Source organism: Psittacula echo, assembly GCF_963264785.1.
Source record: "Psittacula echo genome assembly, chromosome: 1".
Lineage (NCBI taxonomy): Eukaryota > Metazoa > Chordata > Aves > Psittaciformes > Psittacidae > Psittacula > Psittacula echo.
The window spans coordinates 164,322,554-164,345,045 of record NC_137735.1 but is presented as its reverse complement, the minus strand read 5'-3'; positions in this window follow the sequence as shown (position 1 = coordinate 164,345,045).

Sequence of the window (22,492 nt, the reverse complement as noted above, 5' to 3'; positions counted from 1 at the left end):
ATGACTGTAACATCCGCTCCAGTATCGATCAAAAAGGGGACACTAATAGTGGTACTGTCCTTGGCATTGAGAAGGGAGCAGATCCCCCATATCACTGGTGGATTATCGCATTTTAGTGCCAGGGCCACCCTGGGGTCCCGCTCCCAGGGGGTGGTCCTTGTTGCTCCTGAGATAGAGGCGGGTTCGTTAGAGCTGTCGGTTGAGTTGTAAAGTTGGTTACGCCTTGAGAAGGTAACGGATTCGGGGGTACTTCGCCCAAACTGAAGTTGGCATAAGGGGGCCGCCTCACATTCAAAGTGGGAGAGGGCTGTGTGCGGCCCGAGTGCCCCCTCCCCTTCGCGTTTCCCCGTTTAGATCTACAGTCTTTAGCAAAATGTCCTTTCTTTCCACAGGCCCAACACGGTCCCCTGGGCCTGTTCTGGCGCGGGGGGGGCAGTGGGCAACTAGTTATAGCGTGGCCTGTCTGGCCACATTTAAGACATACCATCATATTGGTGACTGCGGTGCGGACAGCCGCTTGGATTGGTGTTAAATGCTCTTCCTTTGCGACGTGCTTGATCATGTCTGCAATGCTTGACCCCACTGGGAGTGACCGCAGAATCTCTTTGGTTATGGAATTACACTGCTGGCGTAAACACTCTGCCACAACTGGGCCCTTCGCTTCCACAGGCAGGTTTGAAGAGTCGACCGCGGCCTGGAGACGATCCACAAACTGTGTAAAGCTTTCACTTTCATTTTGTTTTATTGTGGACCATGGCGATGGCTTAGCAACAACTCTAGAAGCTGTGCGAATAGCTTCTCTGGCTGCACGAGTGGTTGTCATTACCTCGTGAGCCCGCAGGCCCTGGGCCTGCGCTTGGGGGGTAATCATTGTTGGGTCAAACTGGAGCCGTGCAGCGGATGATCGGCCCCGACTACTTGGGCTAATTGCCTCGCACAATTTTCTTCCCATTCCTGTTTAAAAACAATCATCCCTGCTCCATCAAAAATCAATCTACAAGTTTGTTTTATATCGAATGGGAGCATATCGTCTGCCCCGAAGATACCATCTATAAGGGTAGAGACCATGGCAGAATTAATACCTTTATCTGCAATTGCTTTAACAATTGTTTGTATATCCTTAGGATTTATTGGTGAGTGGACCCTCTGTCCCGCGTCCGTCACTCGGACTGGAAATGCCAATGGGAACGATGGGGTCCAGTCGGCACAATCAATCATTATTTTCCTCCAGTCCGTGAGAGGGACCTCCTCCCCCTGCGATTCCTTTTTAATTTGGGCAGGGATAACTGAACCCTTAGTTCTGTTTATTTCTGTTTGTGGCCACTCTAAATTTGAACCTGTCAAGAGCTGCTCCTCCCGACTATTGTCTGATCCCCAGCTAGTGTCTGATTCAGAATCAGAACTCGATTGACCGGTTGTATCTGGTGTCCGGTATCTTTTTTTCGGGCTCCGGCCGCGTCCGCTTCCCTTGTGGGGGGGTAGTCCTTCCCCTTGTGGGCAGGTCGCTCCTTCCCATTATGGGCGGGCCGGTCCTTCCCCTTGCGCCCGCCCCTCCTCCCCATTGGTTCGTCCCGCCAACCAATCGAGGGGGAACTGGCCCTATGGCGGCCGCTCTGATTGGCTGCCCGGTTTTCTCTCGCGTCCCGCCCCCCGCCTTTGTGCTCATTCGCTTTCTCCTCCCCCTCCCGTTCCTGCTTGCTTGTTAAAGCTGGCTTTTCCTCCCTGTTCCCGCCAAAGATGTCCTCGCCCCGCCCCCCGTCTTTGAGCTCGGCGCCATCTTGGGGTGCATAGGGCGGAGGCCCAGCCCAGCCTGCTGTGGCCTCAGCATTCCGTGCAGCATTCCTTGCTTCCTCGGCCAGCCCACCCCAAAAAGATTCTGCATTTGTCCGTTGGTTAGAAGACGTATCGGGGTTCGAGAGTTGGGGGGGGGGTGTTGCCCTCCCGAGATACAGCAGGCTCAGGAGAGCCGGGAATGTCAGGGAGGGGAATGTCAGGGGGGTGTGGAGTCTGCGTGGCTGCTCCGATCCCCAGTTTTGGGGTGTCTCGGAGGCAGGATTTCGCAGCCTGCCAGGTTTCCTGCTCGTGTATGGCTTTCCGCAGGGCCTGCATAACTTTCCCCCATGATTTAAGGCTCTTGCCAGAGCCCGAGGATATAGTCTCCTCAGCTAAGGCTTTGGTGCATTTATCCCACACCTCCGGGTGGAGAATATCCACCGGCTGCTCGATGACCCCGAGCTGTAAAAGCCTCGCTACTGCGAGAGTAAAATCTTTGGGCTTACAACTAATACCCCATTGTTTATGTATTTCGGATACGACCTTCACAATGGACTCCATCCTCCTTGTGGGTCTGGGAGCGTCCTCCCCACCGGGCTACTCTCGCTGCTCCGGCCAACGTTCACCCGTCCAGGCGATGTTCCCGGGTTTCGGCACCACTTGTTGCCTTCGCGTAGGCTTAGCGACCTGGTTCAGGAATGTCACGGCGACCAGCCCTGGGCCGCTCGGGGCATAAGCTCACTAACACCAATGTGGTGGACGGCAAATGGCGTTTATTGCTTGATGGCACGGTGTTATATAGCTTTGGTTTACAACGTCACACCCGTCTGCTTACATCATAAATCAAGTGCTATTGGCTACTAGGAGAGGGGCCCTATCTTTCCGTACAGCGCGATAACTTCTGACCGTCAGAGCCTGGCTACCCACACTAAACTCAGCATTTCCTTTGTTCTGTGTGCTTCTGCACCAACATGGCTTTGAAAGTGTTGTATATGGGCAACACTCATCTTTCCAAGTAGGGAACAGGGAGGGCTGGTGCGTCTGCAGGTCTAACTGGAGCAGGGTGAGACAATGAACCACAACAATGGGCAAATTCTTCCGTGATGAACACAGATCTTCCTCATACAGAAGCAGGCAGGAACCCATCGAGGAAATGCAGAAACCTGCATGCAGCCGGGTCAGACCTCACCTCAGCTGCCTCTTTGATACCTTTCCTATGACAAAGGCATTGCCATAGAACACAGACTTCACAGTAAGGATCCACTGCCAGGACCCATCTCTCAATGGGGGATATTTGCCAGGGCAGAGAAAGTAGCTGATGATGTCAGAGAAGCCTTGTGTCAAGGCAAGCTGCAGCAGCAGTCCACCAGATGGGTCTAACCAGAGGCTGTTTCACTCTTGAAAAGCAAAAGCGGAAACATCTGCTGAGACCTGCGGGGAACCCAGCCCAGAAGAACAGCTTTATGCGAGACGCATTTGAAATCGAGACTGGCTGATAAGAGCAGACCCAATTAGTCATAAATCTTTGGACGCTGTTTAGGTGTTTCTGCATGTTTAATTTCCCACTTACAGCTCTTTTTTCTTCCTTTAACTCCTTTACCTGCAAAAACTTTATGTCTGTGTTTAAAGACAGAGCCTTCTCTGGAAAGGGACTTTTTACAAGGGCCTGTAGGGACAGGACAAGCAGTAATGGCTTTAAGCTAAAAAAGGGGAGATGTAGACTGGATATAAGGAAGAAGCTCTTCCCTGTGAGGGTGCTGAGGCGCTGGCACAGGGTGCCCAGAGAAGCTGTGGCTGCCCCATCCCTGGCAGCGTTCAAGGCCAGGTTGGACAGGGCTTGGAGCAACCTGCTCTAGTGGAAGGTGTCCCAGCACCCAAAGGCGGTGAGGGAGAAGGAGTCAGAGTGGAGTCATGTCCAGCCTCAGATGTCAAAAGGCAAGTCGACGTGAAACCAAGGGCCAGATGTAAAAGACCGGACAGTTACTCAAAATAAGACCAAAATAGAGGTCAACGCAGTTAGGGCTGGATCAATCAGAAGGTAGAAAGCATCAGGCCTACAGCTTGGTTTCTATGTCCTGGTTCTTGTTTCTGAGTCAGCCACAGACCTAAACCACAGAAATCAGCACAAAATCAGCTGATTGTTTTCAGTGGTCGCAGAAGTTTCTGGTAAATGCAGAGCTGCTGCCACCATTTACAGGATCCTGGGAGGTGAGGTACAAGAAACACAGCACTGAACACACCATGCTTACGTCTGGTGCCACTCTCACACTTAATTCCTGGGTGTAGATTTATAGAATCACGCAATAGTTTGGATTGGAAGGGCCCTTCAAAGCTCATCTAGTCCAATTCACCTGCAATAAGCAGGGACAACTAGATCAGGTTACCCATGGATATTCCCTGTGGATGCTTCCTTTGGAAAGCATGTTGGGTTGGCACAAACTTGCCATTAAAATCCATGCATTTATCTACTATAAACCTTTCAAAACATAATTCTTCTGCAGTCTTAAATCAAGTAACACCCCTCGTTATTGCAACCTAGGGCAACTGCTCAGCCAGATTATTTATAGAATCAGAGAATAGTTAGGGTTGGAAAGCACCTTAAGATCATCCAGGTCCAACGCCCCTGCCATGGGCAGGGACACCCCACACTAAACCATGTCACCCAAGGCTCTGTCCAACCTGGCCTTGAACACCGCCAGGGATGGGGCAGCCACGGCTTCTCTGGACAATCTGTGCCATGGCCTAACCACCCTCACAGAAAAGAACTTCCTCCTTAGATCCAATCTAAACTTCCCCTGTTTAAGTTTTAACCCGTTACCCCTTGTCCTGTCACTACAGTCCCTAATGAATAATCCATCCCCAGCATCCCTATAGTCCCCCTTCAGATACTGGAAGGCTGCTATGAGGTCTCCACGCAGCCTTCTCTTCTCCAGGCTGAACAGCCCCAACTTTCTCAGCCTGTCTTCATACGGGAGGTGCTCCAGTCTCCTGATCATCCTTGTGGCCTCCTCTGGACTTGTTCCAACAGTTCCATGTCCTTTTTATGTTGAGGACACCAGAACTGCACACAATGCTCCAAGTGAGGTCTCACGAGAGCAGAGTAGAGGGGCAGGATCACCTCCTTCGACCGGCTGGTCACGCTCCTTTTGATGCAGCCAAGGATAAAGTTGGCTTTCTGGGCTGCGAGCTCACACTGAAGCTGCCTCACGTTCATTTTCTCATCGACCAACACCCCCAAGTCCTTCTCCGCAGGGCTGCTCTGAATCTCTTCTCTGCCCAACCTGTAGCTGTGCCTGGGATTGCTCCCACCCAGGTGTAGGACCTTGAACTTGGCATGGTTAAACTTCATCAGGTTGGCATCAGCCCACCTCACAAGCATGTCAAGGTCCCTCTGGATGGCATCCCTTCCCTCCAGGGTATCAACCGAACCACACAGCTTGGTGTCATCGGCAAACTTGCGGAGGGCGCACTCAGTCCCACCGTCCATGTCACCGACAAAGATGTTGAACAAGACCGGTCCCAACACCCATCCCTGAGGGACACCACTCGTTCCTGGTCTCCAGCCGGACATGGAGCCATTGACCACAACTCTTTGCGTGCGGCCATCCAGCCAGTTCTTTATCCACCGAGTGGTCCACCATCAAATTGATGTCTGTCCAATTTAGAGACAAGGATGTCGTGTGGGACAGCGTCACATGCTTTGCACAAGTCCAGGTAGATGACATCAACTGCTCTACCCCTGTCCATCAGTGTTGTAGCCCCATCATAGAAGGCCACCAAATTGGTCAGGCAGGATTCCCCCTTACTGAAGCGATGCTGGCTCTCCCCAAGCACCTTGTTTTTCATGTGCCTTAGCATGCCTTCCAGGAGAATCTGCTCCAAGAGTTTGCCAGGCACAGAGGTGAGACTGACTGGTCTGTAGTTCCCTGGGTCACCCAGGACACAGGACACTTTGGGGACACAGGCTCCCAAACAGGGCTTGTGCAAGCCGGAGAGTGCCAGGGGAGTGCTGCAGCTTGGGGGGCCGCAGGCGCTGGGGATGTGAGGTGGCCAGGGGCTGCTCCTCCAGTGACACGTGGCCACAGGCCAGGGATGTTGTGGAGCCCTCCTTCTGGGGGATGGGCAGATCCCAAGCCAGGGTCCCCCACTCAGCCCACAGAGGTGCTTGGATGAGCACAAGGATTTATTGATTTGCTGCTGGGATGCCAGGGCGCCAGGGGTTCAGCCGGGGACCCCCAGTCTTCTGTGGCTGCCGGAGTTTGAGTTCGATGGAACGGGGCAGGAGAGGCTGGAAGAGGTGCGGTACCTGGGGAAGGCTGCCCTGGGTCGGGCCCTCCTGCCTCTACCCTCCTTGCTCTCGAGCACAGGCTGCTGCCTGTCCTGCCGGTGGCTGGCGTCACCCAGGAGCAATGTCGCATTGCCACCATCCTGCTGGGAAGGAGAGAGGGGGCTGGCTAAAGCACGGGGCAGTATTCAGCATCCCCAAGCAACCCTCCACGCCCAGCTCTCCTGGGGAAACGGAGGCACGAATCCCCCCATCCCAAATACTCAGCATCACGCTCCCAGCCACAGTTGCCCCCCTCTGGATCCCTTCCTTCTTCATGCCTACCTTGCTGGGGAGCACGGTGGATGGCTTGTGCGGCCCTAGGGGGCTGGGTGGGACAGGCTGGAGAACAGTGTTCTGGCCCCCGCACTGCCGCGGCACTCTGGGGTACCGGCAGCCGGCTGCCTGCTCCTTGCAGGATGGGAAATAGGGGTACTCAGCACCCAGTGGTCTGCCAGGGTGGGGGACAGGGCGTATCTGGGCAGCCTGCCCAGGCACCCCCAGACCCTTCTACGCCCACCCCGGGAAGAGCTCTCCCAGCCAGGGCAGGGCCACCCTGCACCCCCGGCAGGGGATGGGTCCCAAGTCCCCTACCTCTTGCTTTCCCCTGGTTTCAGGGAACGAGGCATCTTCTCAGTGCTGCGGGAGGGCAGCGATGGCGCGGGTGGGATGGGCACGATGGGCCTGCGGAAGCCAAGAACCACCGGTGGGTGACAGGGGACAAACGATCCAGCCTGGCTCAGGGCAGTGCCCCAAAATCCATGGGCTTTCACCCCATGGTATCCCCTGCTCACTGCCCTCAGGGAGGGGTCCCTGTCCCCCCACCCGTGGGCAGAGCATTGGAGGGGTCTCAGCAGGGTCAAACCCCTCAGACAGACTCCCTGAACCCTGTGCCTGTCAGGCAGAGCTCTCAGCATCCATCTCCTCTCGTCCCACCCATGCGGCCCCCCGATGCTCCGGTGACGGGTGCTACTTACGAGCCAGGCACCCTCATGTTGAGCTGCCGGTCACAGGACAGGCACCGGAATTCCACACTGGAAGACTGCCTGGGCAAGGGAGAAAAGGGCTGGGTGAGCTGGGAAACATGGGTTTCAACCCAGTTTATCCCCCAGCACCCAAGCAAGGTCCCAACCCGCTGGCTGGTTACAGAAGAATGGCAGTAGGTTGAAGGAGACCAGTTGGACGTTGGCTCCAGAAACCACCACCATCAGTGGGAGCTACTGCCATGGGCACCCAGAGCACCATAGGAACTGGAGGTGCTGGCAAGGACAAAGTGGCAACGGGACGAGTGCTGTCCCTGAAGCCATCACTGTCCCCGTCACACTCACATCTTAATCCCAGCCGCATTGTCAGCCTGTCTCGGCGGTGCCTTCTCCTTGAGCTGCTGCAGGCTTTTCTGCAACTGCTCCTCCAGCTGCTGCCGGAAAGGCCCCAGCTCCTTGCGGTCCAGCTGCAGGCAGACACACTCCCTCAGCCAGCTGCCCCGACTTGGGGCACTGCAGTCCCCAGAGAGAAGCCAGCAGCAGGAATCCTCAGAGGGATACAGCCTTGGGCCACCGAGCCCCAGAGGTGCCAGTTTGGCGCAGTGGGGTTGGGCCACCCCTCACCTTGGAGACCATCTCGTCCCGCAGCTGCTGCCGGACTTGTTGCAGCTCCTGTTCCTGGACCGTCAAGCGGCTCAGCACTTCCTGGTCCTGCTGCAGGGAAGAAGACGACATGGTAGTGCCATGCAAAGTGGGGGGTGTCTGTCCCCTGGGGACAGATCCGGCTTAATGGGCAAGTGACCACGGGCTCTCAGTGTCAGCAGGACATCTGCAGCATGGCTTCAATTTCCCTCCATGCTGCTGACTCATACAACCCAATCTGGGAGGGGGGGAGCAAGGGGCTCCCCCACATTCCACCGAAGCACAACCAGCCGCAGGGCAGGGCAGGTCCCAGCAGCGTCCTCTCAAGCCCCCCCATGCCACCATCTCCTTACGTGACTCCTCTGCCTCTCCACCTTGCCCTCCTCCTGCCTTGACAGGAGGGAGTCCACCTGCTCCTGCAGCTTCTCAAAGCGCTGCAGGAGATACCCCTCCGGCACACTGGTGTCTCTGCACATGGGACACGCTGCCTGCCTCTCTGCCTGCTCCTGCCCTGCGCTACTCGTCACTGCCCTCAGCTCTTCCACCCGCACAAAGGGGAGGAGGAAGCACTTCTGAGATGGGCTGGATGCAGCCAACAACCCTGGCTGCTGTGGAGGCTCCATGGCCACAGCCAGCCAGGGCATGTGGCTGGGAACCCTGCCAGGACCACCCACCCCACCGAGCCGGTGGTTGCTGGCAGCTCCCACTGCACCTCACCTGCTCCTGCAGCCACTGGCATGTGGTGACCAACTGCTCCAGTGTGGCCCTGGTCACCTCCTGCTGCTCTGCCTGCTCCTTCTGCTCCTGCTTCAGCTCCTGGAGCATGGATGTGAGCTGGGAACCATGGTGGAGCAGAGTCAGGGCATGGCACCAGTGTCTTCCCAGACCAGGGGCTCTTCATCTGCCCCCTCCCTGCCCAAACCCCCAAGCATCCCCACGTGCCCCCTACGGACTGCCACCGGCTCACCTTCCCCTTCTCCTGCTCTAGGTCACCTGCAAGGGCCTGCAGGGAGGACACCTGGCCACGGAGGTCCTCAAGCATGGCGACGATGCTCTCCTGGCCTACAGGAACATGGGCCAAGGGGACACACTGTCAGTGAGGGGGTCTCACCCTGAGGGTGTAGGCTCTGAGGACAACAAGCCCCCGACCAAGGCTCCCAAACATCCCACAAGACCCCAGAGCTCCCACCTTCCTCCTGCTGGAGCAGCAGCTCGGACCGCAGCTTCTCCAGCTCAGTCCGATCTGACTTGGTGGCTTCCAGCTGAGCCTCCTGCTTCCTTAGCAGATCATAGAGGCTGTGAAGAGCCTCGAACTCAGCCTCCTCGGTATCCATCGAGGAGGTGGAGGAACTGCTGGAGCCTGAGGATTCTGACCAGACGTGCACCTCTTGCAGCAAGTGCCTGGGATGCATACTGGAGCTCGAGGCTATTGGCTGCATCCCGCCTCCCTGGAGATCTGCCCAGGAAACCTTTCTTCTGGGACATATCACTGCGCTGCTGGTCTGCCTTGGAACAGGCCAAGACTTTCTCCGTGGAGTCTTGCCCTTGGTGACAGCAGCTCCAACCTTTTCCTCTCTTGTGCTGGCCTGGGTGACAGCGGGACAAGACCTTTGCCGTACAGTCCTGGCCACACGGACAGCAGCTCCGGCGCTTCTCTGTGAGCTGTTGGGCTGAACATTGTGACTTCCAGAGCTGCTTGTTGAGCTGCAGTGCTGAGCGGTAGGGGCTGCATACTGCGTCCCTGGTTCCTTGAGAGCCAGCGCTGAGCTTGCCCCATGCAGGGTGTCCACGTCTGAAGCAGAGGGCTCGGTGGGGGCAAACTGGGCTCTGTTGCCCACCTGGGAAGAGGCGGCAGAGGGGAGCAGGTTTGTGGACGGAAGTGCAGCAGCAAGGGCAGAGCCAGGGCTCCCCGCACTGTCCCCAGCCGCCCGGGGCTGAACTCACACACTTCCCGCTTGGGACCCCCTTCCCACTCCTCCCTCGCTGGGTGGCACCCAGGGCCACAGGGAGATGGATGCAGGGTTATGCAGGGAGGGGGCGAGGGCCGCAGGGACCCCAGCATCAGCTCAGCAAGCCAAGCCCCTTCCCGACTGCCTCGTTCATGCCGCCCATCCCCTCGAGGAGAGGCTGTGACAAAGCCATGTCCTAGGAGAGGAGGGCGGCGGGGGCTGAGCCCCAGGGGAGGGTCCCTGCAGACCAGGACCTGGGTCCCCAGCCCTGCCCCTTGGGACACCCGGGAAAAGCCTGTGCCTGGGTAGCTCAGTACCATGCAGGGTGAGGCCCCTCTCCACGCCCCCCCAGTGCCGGGTTTAGCCCTGGGGCGAGCCAAGGAGACTGGAGGTGGAGACGAGGCCCATGAGGTGCTGACGGTGCCTCTCAGGTGCCCAAGGAGCGCACACAGCTCCCACCCACAGGTCAGGAGTGGGGAAGGGAGGGATGGAGAGGATGGTGGGGCCGGAGCGCCAGGGCTGTGGAGCCCAGGGCACTGGAGAGAGCCCCTACCTCAGAGCTGCTGCTCTCCATGGCTTCCAGCTCGTTCAGCTGCTCCACATCGGCCTCCACGGCATCAACTCCGGAACTGCTGGCGGCGCCCTGCAGCGGGGCTGTCCCGGGCTGCCGCTCGCCTGGCTCCGGGGGCTGCTGCCCCACAGGCTGGGCCAGGGCCCTGCCCCCCTGGGCAGGCTGCCCGCAGTCTGGGACAGGCAGGTCCCCAAGGCCCAAGAGCCCCAGCACAGCCCGCAGCAGCCTGTGCAGCTCCCTGAAATTCACATCTGCCCCGTCGGACGTGATGGCAGCGTCCAGCAGCTGAGACAGGCTGAGCGGTGCCATCGCTGCTGCGGCGTTCGACAACGGGAGTGCGACCTGTGGGCAGGAGAGACAGCGGGCAGCGGGCAGCCGGCGGCCTTCCCCCTGCCCCGCCGGGCCTGCGCCGGGCCTGCCCCGCTGCCCTTCCCGCCCTGCCGCTCCTGCAGCAGCAACTGAACCCACCCTGCTCCCTGCCCGCTCTTTATTGGCCACAGCCCACCGCTCCTCAACGCCCATTGGCCGAGCCCATTGTCCGTGCTCACAGAGGCCGCGGCCGTTGCCAGGCGACGCCCCGTTGCCAGGCGACCCCCGTTACCAGGCGGCTGTTGCCGGCCCGCAGCTCCAGCGCAACGCCTCCTGCCTCGGGCACGTTGGGAGACGCGCGAAGCCTGCGTTCCCTTTCCTTGGAATCGCCGTTCCATTTCCATCCGCAGCCTTTGCCTTTCCTTGCAGCTTTCTGCTTTTGTCCACACAAAACGCGCGGGCAGTGCAAACACAAAGCCCACGGTGACAAGCTTTGAGTTACACCTCTAAGGTTACACAAGGTCAGTCCTGCTTTATGCTGCCACCCCTATATGCGTAATGTCTAGTTTATATTACTTAGCCAAATCATAACGTAAAAGTACAAAGCTGTCCTTTCCCAACCCCCTTTCCTTATGGGTAGACCTTGGATTCAGACAGCCCATCTCCATTCAGCCTCATGACCTTGGCATGCCAATCCAGCTGGAATTTCAGGGTTGTTTCATAACCCTCTGGGAAGACCTGCTGCACTTGCAGCACCTTTCCTGCAGAGCAAGATGCTGTCCTGAGAGCACAAAGGAAAACAATCGGTGCAGCAAGGAATAGGAGGGAAGGATGCACTTGATGCAATTCAGTCCTAACGATCTTAGATCGTACTTCTTTGATGTGCTTGGAGGAGCCAACAGTGAGGAGCAGAGGTAATTGTTGTCTTACTTGTTGGCAGGGATGCCTGGGTTAGAGTCATGCTCTGCAGGTTACTCAAGCCTAAAGTAGCTGTTAACACTAGAGAATCAGCAGTGTGAAGATGAGCTCATGCTGAACTAGCCATGGGCTAGATGCAAATTTGGGGTGCTTAAGAAGTGAAGTCAAAAGCTCTTTGTGCAGGTGACTCTCTCTGAGTCAGACCTCCTGCTAGACCAAGAGCTAGCACAGGGATGCAAGGGAGCAAGTCAGAAGGCACCACCTGCCTCCTCTGGGTTTACTCTTCCCCATGTGATGCAGCCTTACCCCTTAACAGTCCCCTTTCAACCCGAGTAGATGACTTCAGAGAGCTGAGTGCGACCCAAAAGGACCAGTGACACTTCCTCTGTGGCTTGCTTTTCTGCTTTATGGCGTTTATGGAAATACCACTTTATGGCACATGGCCATTGCCAATAGGATACATGAGAAAATCCTAAATTTCAATGTTATGGATGCAGAACTCAATGCTGGTTTTCACTAGAACTTCCTATATAGATATACCTGTGTCCATAATAAGCAAGTGGGGACGTTTGCAATGGGTATTTCTGGGAGCATGTCCACAAGATGCAGTGAGTCACAAGCCGTGGTGAGCTAAACTGTTGCCTTCGCGTAGGCTTAGCGACCTGGTTCAGGAACGTCACGGTGACCAGCCCTGGGCCGCTCGGGCCATAAGCTCACTAACACCAATGTGGTGGACGGCAAATGGCGTTTATTGCTTGATGGCACGGTGTTATATAGCTTTGGTTTACAACGTCACATCCGTCTGCTTACATCATAAATCAAGTGCTATTGGCTACTAGGAGAGGGGCCCTATCTTTCCGTACAGTGCGATATCTTCCGACCGTCAGACCCTGGCTACCCACATTTCCCCCGTCCCTATGCATAATTATATAACCTAAACAATAAGTTTAAAGAACACTAAGAACACTATATTAAAAAGGGATCTTATTTAGATTGCACACCTTAAGATAAGTCTATGCTATAAAGCACACTCCTGAGTAAAGACAGAAGGCACATTAGGTAGTAGATAATGAAGAGGTATACTGAAAGAACGAGGTAGAGTTAAAGGTAACTAAAAAGACAAGATCTCTGTGAGGTGATAAAGTTGAACTTGAACCTATATGCTCTGGGAAGACCGTCGGTAAAGTAGCTCCGAAAGGCATCACTGCTGTGTGAGGTGACAGACTCAACCCTAGCGGGCGTCCCCGCGCAGGTAACGTTGACCTGACTGTGATGAGCTTATGTTCCCTTCACTCAGCGCGAGGTTCGGGCGTTTCAACTGTTTAAAAAGTGCACACCTGTTACCACGTAGGGGGCCAGTCTACGCGGTAAGAGGAAATGACAATGACTAAAAAGGTCTCCCAGAGGTTCGGATTTGTCCGAACAGCTAAAGTGAAACATAATAACTTGAGGTATCATTAACTAAAGATAGTACTAAAGTAATTGTCGGCGTTCTACGAGCATAATATTAACCGTTTCTAACCGGCTCTTAACAAACGATACAAGCTTATTCAATATACAGGGTCCGAAGATCAGAGCTAGGAGAATTATTATGATTGGTCCCATCAGGGTAGATATTAAGGAAGTCAACCATGGCGATTGGGTAAACCAGGATGTATACCAACTTTGCAGTGCTTCTCGTTCCCGTCTTCGTTTTTCCAAACCTTCTCGTAACTTTGCCATGGTGTCTCTTACCACTCCAGTATGGTCCGCATATACGCAACATTCTTCTTTCAATGCAGCACACACTCCTCCTTGTTGAAGAAACATCAGATCTAGACCTCTACGGTTCTGTAGCACTACTTCAGATAATGATCTAACTGATTGCTCTAATGCAGTTATAGATTGTTCGATTCTGGCTAGATCCTCATCGACGGCCATTCTCAAAGCATGAAATTCTGAACTCTGTTGCACTAAAGATGTTACGCCTGTACCTAATCCTGCACCTCCTACTAATAGTAGGGTGGCTACTGTTATAGCTGTAAGGGGTTCTCGTTTTAACAAATGGTGCTTCGGGGTAAGATGCGAGCGATAAACAAATTCTTCAGGATGGTAAATTATCTTGGGAATTATAGACACTTGGACACAGTATTCCGCCAATTTGTTAAAGTTGTCTAAGGATAAACAGGGTGTGACCCCAATAATAGAACAGATCCATTTAGCATTGGTGACTGGTATTAACCATTTTGCTGAGATATTATCCTGTATCTTACTGACACACAACTGTTGTTTATTGTCTGGGACAGCACCCAGACATACACCGCTTCCTACTACCTGTGCTAGTGTTATGCTTTGTTTTTCCATCTCCCATGTACATTGGGGCGGATTTGTACCATTTGCCAGAATAGGTATGTCACTAACTCCTACGGCCTCATAAAAGGGTGGTTTTATTCCATAGCATAGCCAGCAATGCTCTGTAAAGTTCAGATGGGTCTTGTTTAATACTCGATAGCTGGCCTGCATCATTCCCCAGAGAGGATCTTCATAAGGAATTGTATTAGTGTGTGGTCTCACTGTGTTACGTATTACTGTGGATGCGGTGCTAAATTTTGCTATAGGTACATCAGGTTCAGTTAGTTTTCTGACTATATGATTTTGACTGGGGGTTGGTAGGAGTGTTTTACCAGCAAATGTCAGTTTAGGGTGTACTGGGAATGGATCAGCCGGAATCAATGTTTTTTGGATACGAATGCGGGCACCTCTATCTTTTCCTGCTTGATAATATCGAACTCCCCACATTTTTCCCAAGAGCCAACTTGGATGTTGAGGATTACTTACATTCAAATAGAGGTGCTTACAATATTCTGTAACATAAAATGTTGGTATAGCGTAAGGAGAGCGAAATTCTTCACCTCTATTTATAGGTGGGGGTCTACACCCATAAGGAGCCCAGGATACCCGCAGAAAGGGGTCTTTCCCTGGCTCTGGAATCCAGGCATTTGCAATCGTCTCACAGCCCCAGTAAGCGCAATAATAGTGTCCGGGGTAGTTGCAGTAACTCTTTCCTGGATTGGAACTGGGGCAGAAATAGTATGCCCCTCATTCGAAGCAGAACTTTGTAGGTATCAGTTGGCAAAGAGTGGCCATAAAACTAGGAGCCCCCGACGTTGTTATGGTTTGTATAACTGTACCAGAATCAAATTGATATAGTGTCCAATTGAAAGGTTGATGAGGATAATGAGAATTCGATTCTGCCCTCGCTACAGTGAGAAGCCCCAAAAACATGATTACACAAAGGTACCGTAGCCCCTTTTTGGGAGGGGCCTTTTGACGATGCTGTTGCTCTGACGACGTGGGGTGTTCAGTTGCCGGAGGGCTCTTTGGGGCAGGTAAGGAATTGGCTGGTTCATCGTCCCCTTGTGGTAGTGGGAAGTACCGGTCACGAGCGTGTCCAATGAATCGGTCCTGTAAACAAAAACTCACAATTTTCATCAGTTTTGTCCTTCAAATCTGGTTTGATTGATTTAATCGGGCACCATTTAATTTGGTTATCTTTTTTGACTGCAGCGTACCCCCGTCCTGTTAGGACTAATCTCCACCCGTGTTCCCATTCTCCCAATTCATTTCTGACTATAACCAATGGGCCATCATCTAATACTCGAGTGGACCAATGTTTTTGGGCAGGGCTATTTGCTTCCTCTCCCCTGGGAAACTGATTCAATGCTAAGAGAGCGGTTGCTAGTAGGCGGGCTTGGTCTCCTGTGGGGATGGTGTTGTTAAACCCTTCTGTCTTTGCTAATACCTCTAATTTGGATTTCAAGGTTTGGTTTGCTCGCTCGACTATGGCCTGCCCTGTGCTGTTATATGGAATGCCGTGTGTTAGAGTGATGCCCCATTTTAAAGCAAATGCTTGAACTGATTTAGAGATAAAATTTGGGCCATTGTCTGTTTTGATTTGTTTTGGAATGCCAAGCCATGCCATGACCGTCAACCAATGCTGAATAGTTGCTTTAGAGCTCGTTTTAAGACGTTGGGTGGCAACAATTACTCCGCTGTATGTGTCCACGGTCACTGCTAGCCACGCTCGAGGCTTCAGTAATTGGCAAAGTGTAAAATCTGTCTGCCATATTTCGGAGGCTTTAAGGCCTCTGGGGTTGACTCCGCAGGGCCACAGTGGTGCTTTTTGACAATGAGGGCACGTTGCCACTATGTGTTTTGCGTCGGCAACTGAAAGTCCGCATCTCTTCGCTAATGCTTTAGCTCCGATATTATTGGGATTCATGTAACTGACGGGCTTCTCTTAGTGTCCACAGGCCTTTCGCGGCAGCATCTGCTTTGTCATTGCCGATTTGAAAAAACCCCTTAACTGGGTCATGACTATTGATGTGAATAACTGATATGGTACCTTCTCGGGTGGAAAGTGCTTCTTCCAGCATAAGAGCTATTGAAGATGTTGACACACCGGGCCCCGACATGGCTAGGCAGAGTTTGGCTACAAACATTGAATCAGTGACTATGTTAAGATGCTCCGTTGGGAACAGTCCACACGCTAGCACTACGGCTGCTGCTTCTAACTGTTGAACCGAAAGTGTGTGGTCGGTCATTTTTATGCAGTGCCATTCTTCCTTTGATTGCCATACCGCTGCTGCGGTTGAAGTCGCTGAGGATGCGTCTGTAAAAACTGTAGGTCCCTGTTGAGGCCGATCCAGGATTTTCTGTGGAAGGTCGATGTCGATGACCGCCAGCATTTGAGTCCAGGGGGGCTTTGCAGCATATCGGACTTCTCCGCCGAATCCGACGAGGGCTATAGCTAGATGCTCTGACATCGCCACCGATTGCGTCGGGAGCTGTTTACGAAAGGGTAGGAATATCTTGGCAGGTTCGATGCCTAGGTGTCTTAAAGCGAGTTTTCTACCTTTCATGATAAGGTTACCAAGGCACTCGACTCCGGGGGAAAATGCACGTGACGGTTTTCCGAGAACTACCCACTGTATTGGGTGTGCCTTGTCAGGGGGTCCCTGAGCCAGTGCTCCCACTCCCCCTCCTTTGGTGAAATGCACATACAGGTCAAGCGACACATCTGGGTTCCATCTGGCGAGTGTGCTTGACGACGCCTGTTTTTCAATGAAGTCAAGACTGTCCATTGCTTCTGGTGTTAATACTTTCTGTTCCCATGGGTGTTTTCCTTTCAAAAGGTCATACAGCGGGGCCATGATATTCGGAGGGATCAGGACAATGTTGCGGAGCCATTGTAGGGACCCCACTAGCTGTTGCATATCGTGGAGTGTTTTGACACGTCGGTGAATCTTTACTTGAGGTGGAGTTATATAGGAACTCGTGATTTCTATACTCCCAAGAAGCTCACGCATGGTCCCCTTTTAATTTTCGCACTCGCAATTTCGAACCCATTTGTTTTTAAGGTTTCAGAAACCAGTGATATTAACTGGTCCACCTGCTTTCCTAATGGTGCGGCGATTAAAATATCGTCCATATATTGAATGATGGTTGCAGTTGGGTCGTTATGTCGGATCGGTGCCAAGGCTCGATCTACTGTAATCTGACAGATGGTGGGTGAATTGACCATTCCTTGAGGCAGTACTTTCCACTGGAAACGTAAATTAGGACGTTGGCTATTTGGGAATACGACAGAAAAAGCAAACCGTTTTTTGTCCTCTTCATGTAAGGGTATGGAGAAAAAACAGTCCTTAATATCAAGAACGGCACAAGGTTGTCCTTTTGGTATCATAGAGTTCACGGGTAACAGCGTTTGAACGGGACCCATAGGCTGGATAGTCTTATTTACCTCGCGTAGGTCATGAAGAAGGCGAAATCCTTCACCCTTTCGTTTAGGTATGACAAAAACTGGTGTGTTCCATGGGCTAGTAGAGGGCTCTATATGTCCTCGTTGTAGTTCACGGTCAAGTAATTCGAGGAGAGCATCCATTCGAGGCTTTGACAAGGGCCACTGCTCGACCCATACTGGATCAGATGATTTCCAAATTAATTTAATTGGTGGAAGTGGGTGTACGGCAGTGGCCCCTACGGTAAATTTGTCACCCTGGCATTCAATAGGGTTAGGGCGTCTCTTCCCAGCAGGGGTGGAACTCCAGACATAACATACGGAGAGAGGGTGATAGTTTTTTCTGGCCCATTCTCAGTATGGAGAGTGATTGCTATTAGTTGAGCGCTCCTTTGAGCTCGAGATAGTCCTCCAACTCCACCCACCATGGGGGCGTTTTCCAGCATCCAATGCGGGGGCCAGCTCGTCTCAGGAATGACTGTAACATCCGCTCCAGTATCGATCAAAAAGGGGACACTAATAGTGGTACTGTCCTTGGCATTGAGAAGGGAGCAGATCCCCCATATCACTGGTGGATTATCGCATTTTAGTGCCAGGGCCACCCTGGGGTCCCGCTCCCAGGGGGTGGTCCTTGTTGCTCCTGAGATAGAGGCGGGTTCGTTAGAGCTGTCGGTTGAGTTGTAAAGTTGGTTACGCCTTGAGAAGGTAACGGATTCGGGGGTACTTCGCCCAAACTGAAGTTGGCATAAGGGGGCCGCCTCACATTCAAAGTGGGAGAGGGCTGTGTGCGGCCCGAGTGCCCCCTCCCCTTCGCGTTTCCCCGTTTAGATCTACAGTCTTTAGCAAAATGTCCTTTCTTTCCACAGGCCCAACACGGTCCCCTGGGCCTGTTCTGGCGCGGGGGGGGCAGTGGGCAACTAGTTATAGCGTGGCCTGTCTGGCCACATGTAAGACATACCATCATATTGGTGACTGCGGTGCGGACAGCCGCTTGGATTGGTGTTAAATGCTCTTCCTTTGCGACGTGCTTGATCATGTCTGCAATGCTTGACCCCACTGGGAGTGACCGCAGAATCTCTTTGGTTATGGAATTACACTGCTGGCGTAAACACTCTGCCACAACTGGGCCCTTCGCTTCCACAGGCAGGTTTGAAGAGTCGACCGCGGCCTGGAGACGATCCACAAACTGTGTAAAGCTTTCACTTTCATTTTGTTTTATTGTGGACCATGGCGATGGCTTAGCAACAACTCTAGAAGCTGTGCGAATAGCTTCTCTGGCTGCACGAGTGGTTGTCATTACCTCGTGAGCCCGCAGGCCCTGGGCCTGCGCTTGGGGGGTAATCATTGTTGGGTCTGTGCCCATCAGCCGCTGCAAACTGGAGCCGTGCAGCGGATGATCGGCCCCGACTACTTGGGCTAATTGCCTCGCACAATTTTCTTCCCATTCCTGTTTAAAAACAATCATCCCTGCTCCATCAAAAATCAATCTACAAGTTTGTTTTATATCGAATGGGAGCATATCGTCTGCCCCAAAGATACCATCTATAAGGGTAGAGACCATGGCAGAATTAATACCTTTATCTGCAATTGCTTTAACAATTGTTTGTATATCCTTAGGATTTATTGGTGAGTGGACCCTCTGTCCCGCGTCCGTCACTCGGACTGGAAATGCCAATGGGAACGATGGGGTCCAGTCGGCACAATCAATCATTATTTTCCTCCAGTCCGTGTGAGGGACCTCCTCCCCCTGCGATTCCTTTTTAATTTGGGCAGGGATAACTGAACCCTTAGTTCTGTTTATTTCTGTTTGTGGCCACTCTAAATTTGAACCTGTCAAGAGCTGCTCCTCCCGACTATTGTCTGATCCCCAGCTAGTGTCTGATTCAGAATCAGAACTCGATTGACCGGTTGTATCTGGTGTCCGGTATCTTTTTTTCGGGCTCCGGCCGCGTCCGCTTCCCTTGTGGGGGGGGTAGTCCTTCCCCTTGTGGGCAGGTCGCTCCTTCCCATTATGGGCGGGCCGGTCCTTCCCCTTGCGCCCGCCCCTCCTCCCCATTGGTTCGTCCCGCCAACCAATCGAGGGGGAACTGGCCCTATGGCGGCCGCTCTGATTGGCTGCCCGGTTTTCTCTCGCGTCCCGCCCCCCGCCTTTGTGCTCATTCGCTTTCTCCTCCCCCTCCCGTTCCTGCTTGCTTGTTAAAGCTGGCTTTTCCTCCCTGTTCCCGCCAAAGATGTCCTCGCCCCGCCCCCCGTCTTTGAGCTCGGCGCCATCTTGGGGTGCATAGGGCGGAGGCCCAGCCCAGCCTGCTGTGGCCTCAGCATTCCGTGCAGCATTCCTTGCTTCCTCGGCCAGCCCACCCCAAAAAGATTCTGCATTTGTCCGTTGGTTAGAAGACGTATCGGGGTTCGAGAGTTGGGGGGGGGGTGTTGCCCTCCCGAGATACAGCAGGCTCAGGAGAGCCGGGAATGTCAGGGAGGGGAATGTCAGGGGGGTGTGGAGTCTGCGTGGCTGCTCCGATCCCCAGTTTTGGGGTGTCTCGGAGGCAGGATTTCGCAGCCTGCCAGGTTTCCTGCTCGTGTATGGCTTTCCGCAGGGCCTGCATAACTTTCCCCCATGATTTAAGGCTCTTGCCAGAGCCCGAGGATATAGTCTCCTCAGCTAAGGCTTTGGTGCATTTATCCCACACCTCCGGGTGGAGAATATCCACCGGCTGCTCGATGACCCCGAGCTGTAAAAGCCTCGCTACTGCGAGAGTAAAATCTTTGGGCTTACAACTAATACCCCATTGTTTATGTATTTCGGATACGACCTTCACAATGGACTCCATCCTCCTTGTGGGTCTGGGAGCGTCCTCCCCACCGGGCTACTCTCGCTGCTCCGGCCAACGTTCACCCGTCCAGGCGATGTTCCCGGGTTTCGGCACCACTTGTTGCCTTCGCGTAGGCTTAGCGACCTGGTTCAGGAATGTCACGGCGACCAGCCCTGGGCCGCTCGGGGCATAAGCTCACTAACACCAATGTGGTGGACGGCAAATGGCGTTTATTGCTTGATGGCACGGTGTTATATAGCTTTGGTTTACAACGTCACACCCGTCTGCTTACATCATAAATCAAGTGCTATTGGCTACTAGGAGAGGGGCCCTATCTTTCCGTACAGCGCGATAACTTCTGACCGTCAGAGCCTGGCTACCCACACTAAACTCAGCATTTCCTTTGTTCTGTGTGCTTCTGCACCAACATGGCTTTGAAAGTGTTGTATATGGGCAACACTCATCTTTCCAAGTAGGGAACAGGGAGGGCTGGTGCGTCTGCAGGTCTAACTGGAGCAGGGTGAGACAATGAACCACAACCATGGGCAAATTCTTCCGTGATGAACACAGATCTTCCTCATACAGAAGCAGGCAGGAACCCACCGAGGAAATGCAGAAACCTGCATGCAGCCGGGTCAGACCTCACCTCAGCTGCCTCTTTGATACCTTTCCTATGACAAAGGCATTGCCATAGAACACAGACTTCACAGTAAGGATCCACTGCCAGGACCCATCTCTCAATGGGGGATATTTGCCAGGGCAGAGAAAGTAGCTGATGATGTCAGAGAAGCCTTGTGTCAAGGCAAGCTGCAGCAGCAGTCCACCAGATGGGTCTAACCAGAGGCTGTTTCACTCTTGAAAAGCAAAAGCGGAAACATCTGCTGAGACCTGCGGGGAACCCAGCCCAGAAGAACAGCTTTATGCGAGACGCATTTGAAATCGAGACTGGCTGATAAGAGCAGACCCAATTAGTCATAAATCTTTGGACGCTGTTTAGGTGTTTCTGCATGTTTAATTTCCCACTTACAGCTCTTTTTTCTTCCTTTAACTCCTTTACCTGCAAAAACTTTATGTCTGTGTTTAAAGACAGAGCCTTCTCTGGAAAGGGACTTTTTACAAGGGCCTGTAGGGACAGGACAAGCAGTAATGGCTTTAAGCTAAAAAAGGGGAGATGTAGACTGGATATAAGGAAGAAGCTCTTCCCTGTGAGGGTGCTGAGGCGCTGGCACAGGGTGCCCAGAGAAGCTGTGGCTGCCCCATCCCTGGCAGCGTTCAAGGCCAGGTTGGACAGGGCTTGGAGCAACCTGCTCTAGTGGAAGGTGTCCCAGCACCCAAAGGCGGTGTGGGAGAAGGAGTCAGAGTGGAGTCATGTCCAGCCTCAGATGTCAAAAGGCAAGTCGACGTGAAACCAAGGGCCAGATGTAAAAGACCGGACAGTTACTCAAAATAAGACCAAAATAGAGGTCAACGCAGTTAGGGCTGGATCAATCAGAAGGTAGAAAGCATCAGGCCTACAGCTTGGTTTCTATGTCCTGGTTCTTGTTTCTGAGTCAGCCACAGACCTAAACCACAGAAATCAGCACAAAATCAGCTGATTGTTTTCAGTGGTCGCAGAAGTTTCTGGTAAATGCAGAGCTGCTGCCACCATTTACAGGATCCTGGGAGGTGAGGTACAAGAAACACAGCACTGAACACACCATGCTTACGTCTGGTGCCACTCTCACACTTAATTCCTGGGTGTAGATTTATAGAATCACGCAATAGTTTGGATTGGAAGGGCCCTTCAAAGCTCATCTAGTCCAATTCACCTGCAATAAGCAGGGACAACTAGATCAGGTTACCCATGGATATTCCCTGTGGATGCTTCCTTTGGAAAGCATGTTGGGTTGGCACAAACTTGCCATTAAAATCCATGCATTTATCTACTATAAACCTTTCAAAACATAATTCTTCTGCAGTCTTAAATCAAGTAACACCCCTCGTTATTGCAACCTAGGGCAACTGCTCAGCCAGATTATTTATAGAATCAGAGAATAGTTAGGGTTGGAAAGCACCTTAAGATCATCCAGGTCCAACGCCCCTGCCATGGGCAGGGACACCCCACACTAAACCATGTCACCCAAGGCTCTGTCCAACCTGGCCTTGAACACCGCCAGGGATGGGGCAGCCACGGCTTCTCTGGACAATCTGTGCCATGGCCTAACCACCCTCACAGAAAAGAACTTCCTCCTTAGATCCAATCTAAACTTCCCCTGTTTAAGTTTTAACCCGTTACCCCTTGTCCTGTCACTACAGTCCCTAATGAATAATCCATCCCCAGCATCCCTATAGTCCCCCTTCAGATACTGGAAGGCTGCTATGAGGTCTCCACGCAGCCTTCTCTTCTCCAGGCTGAACAGCCCCAACTTTCTCAGCCTGTCTTCATACGGGAGGT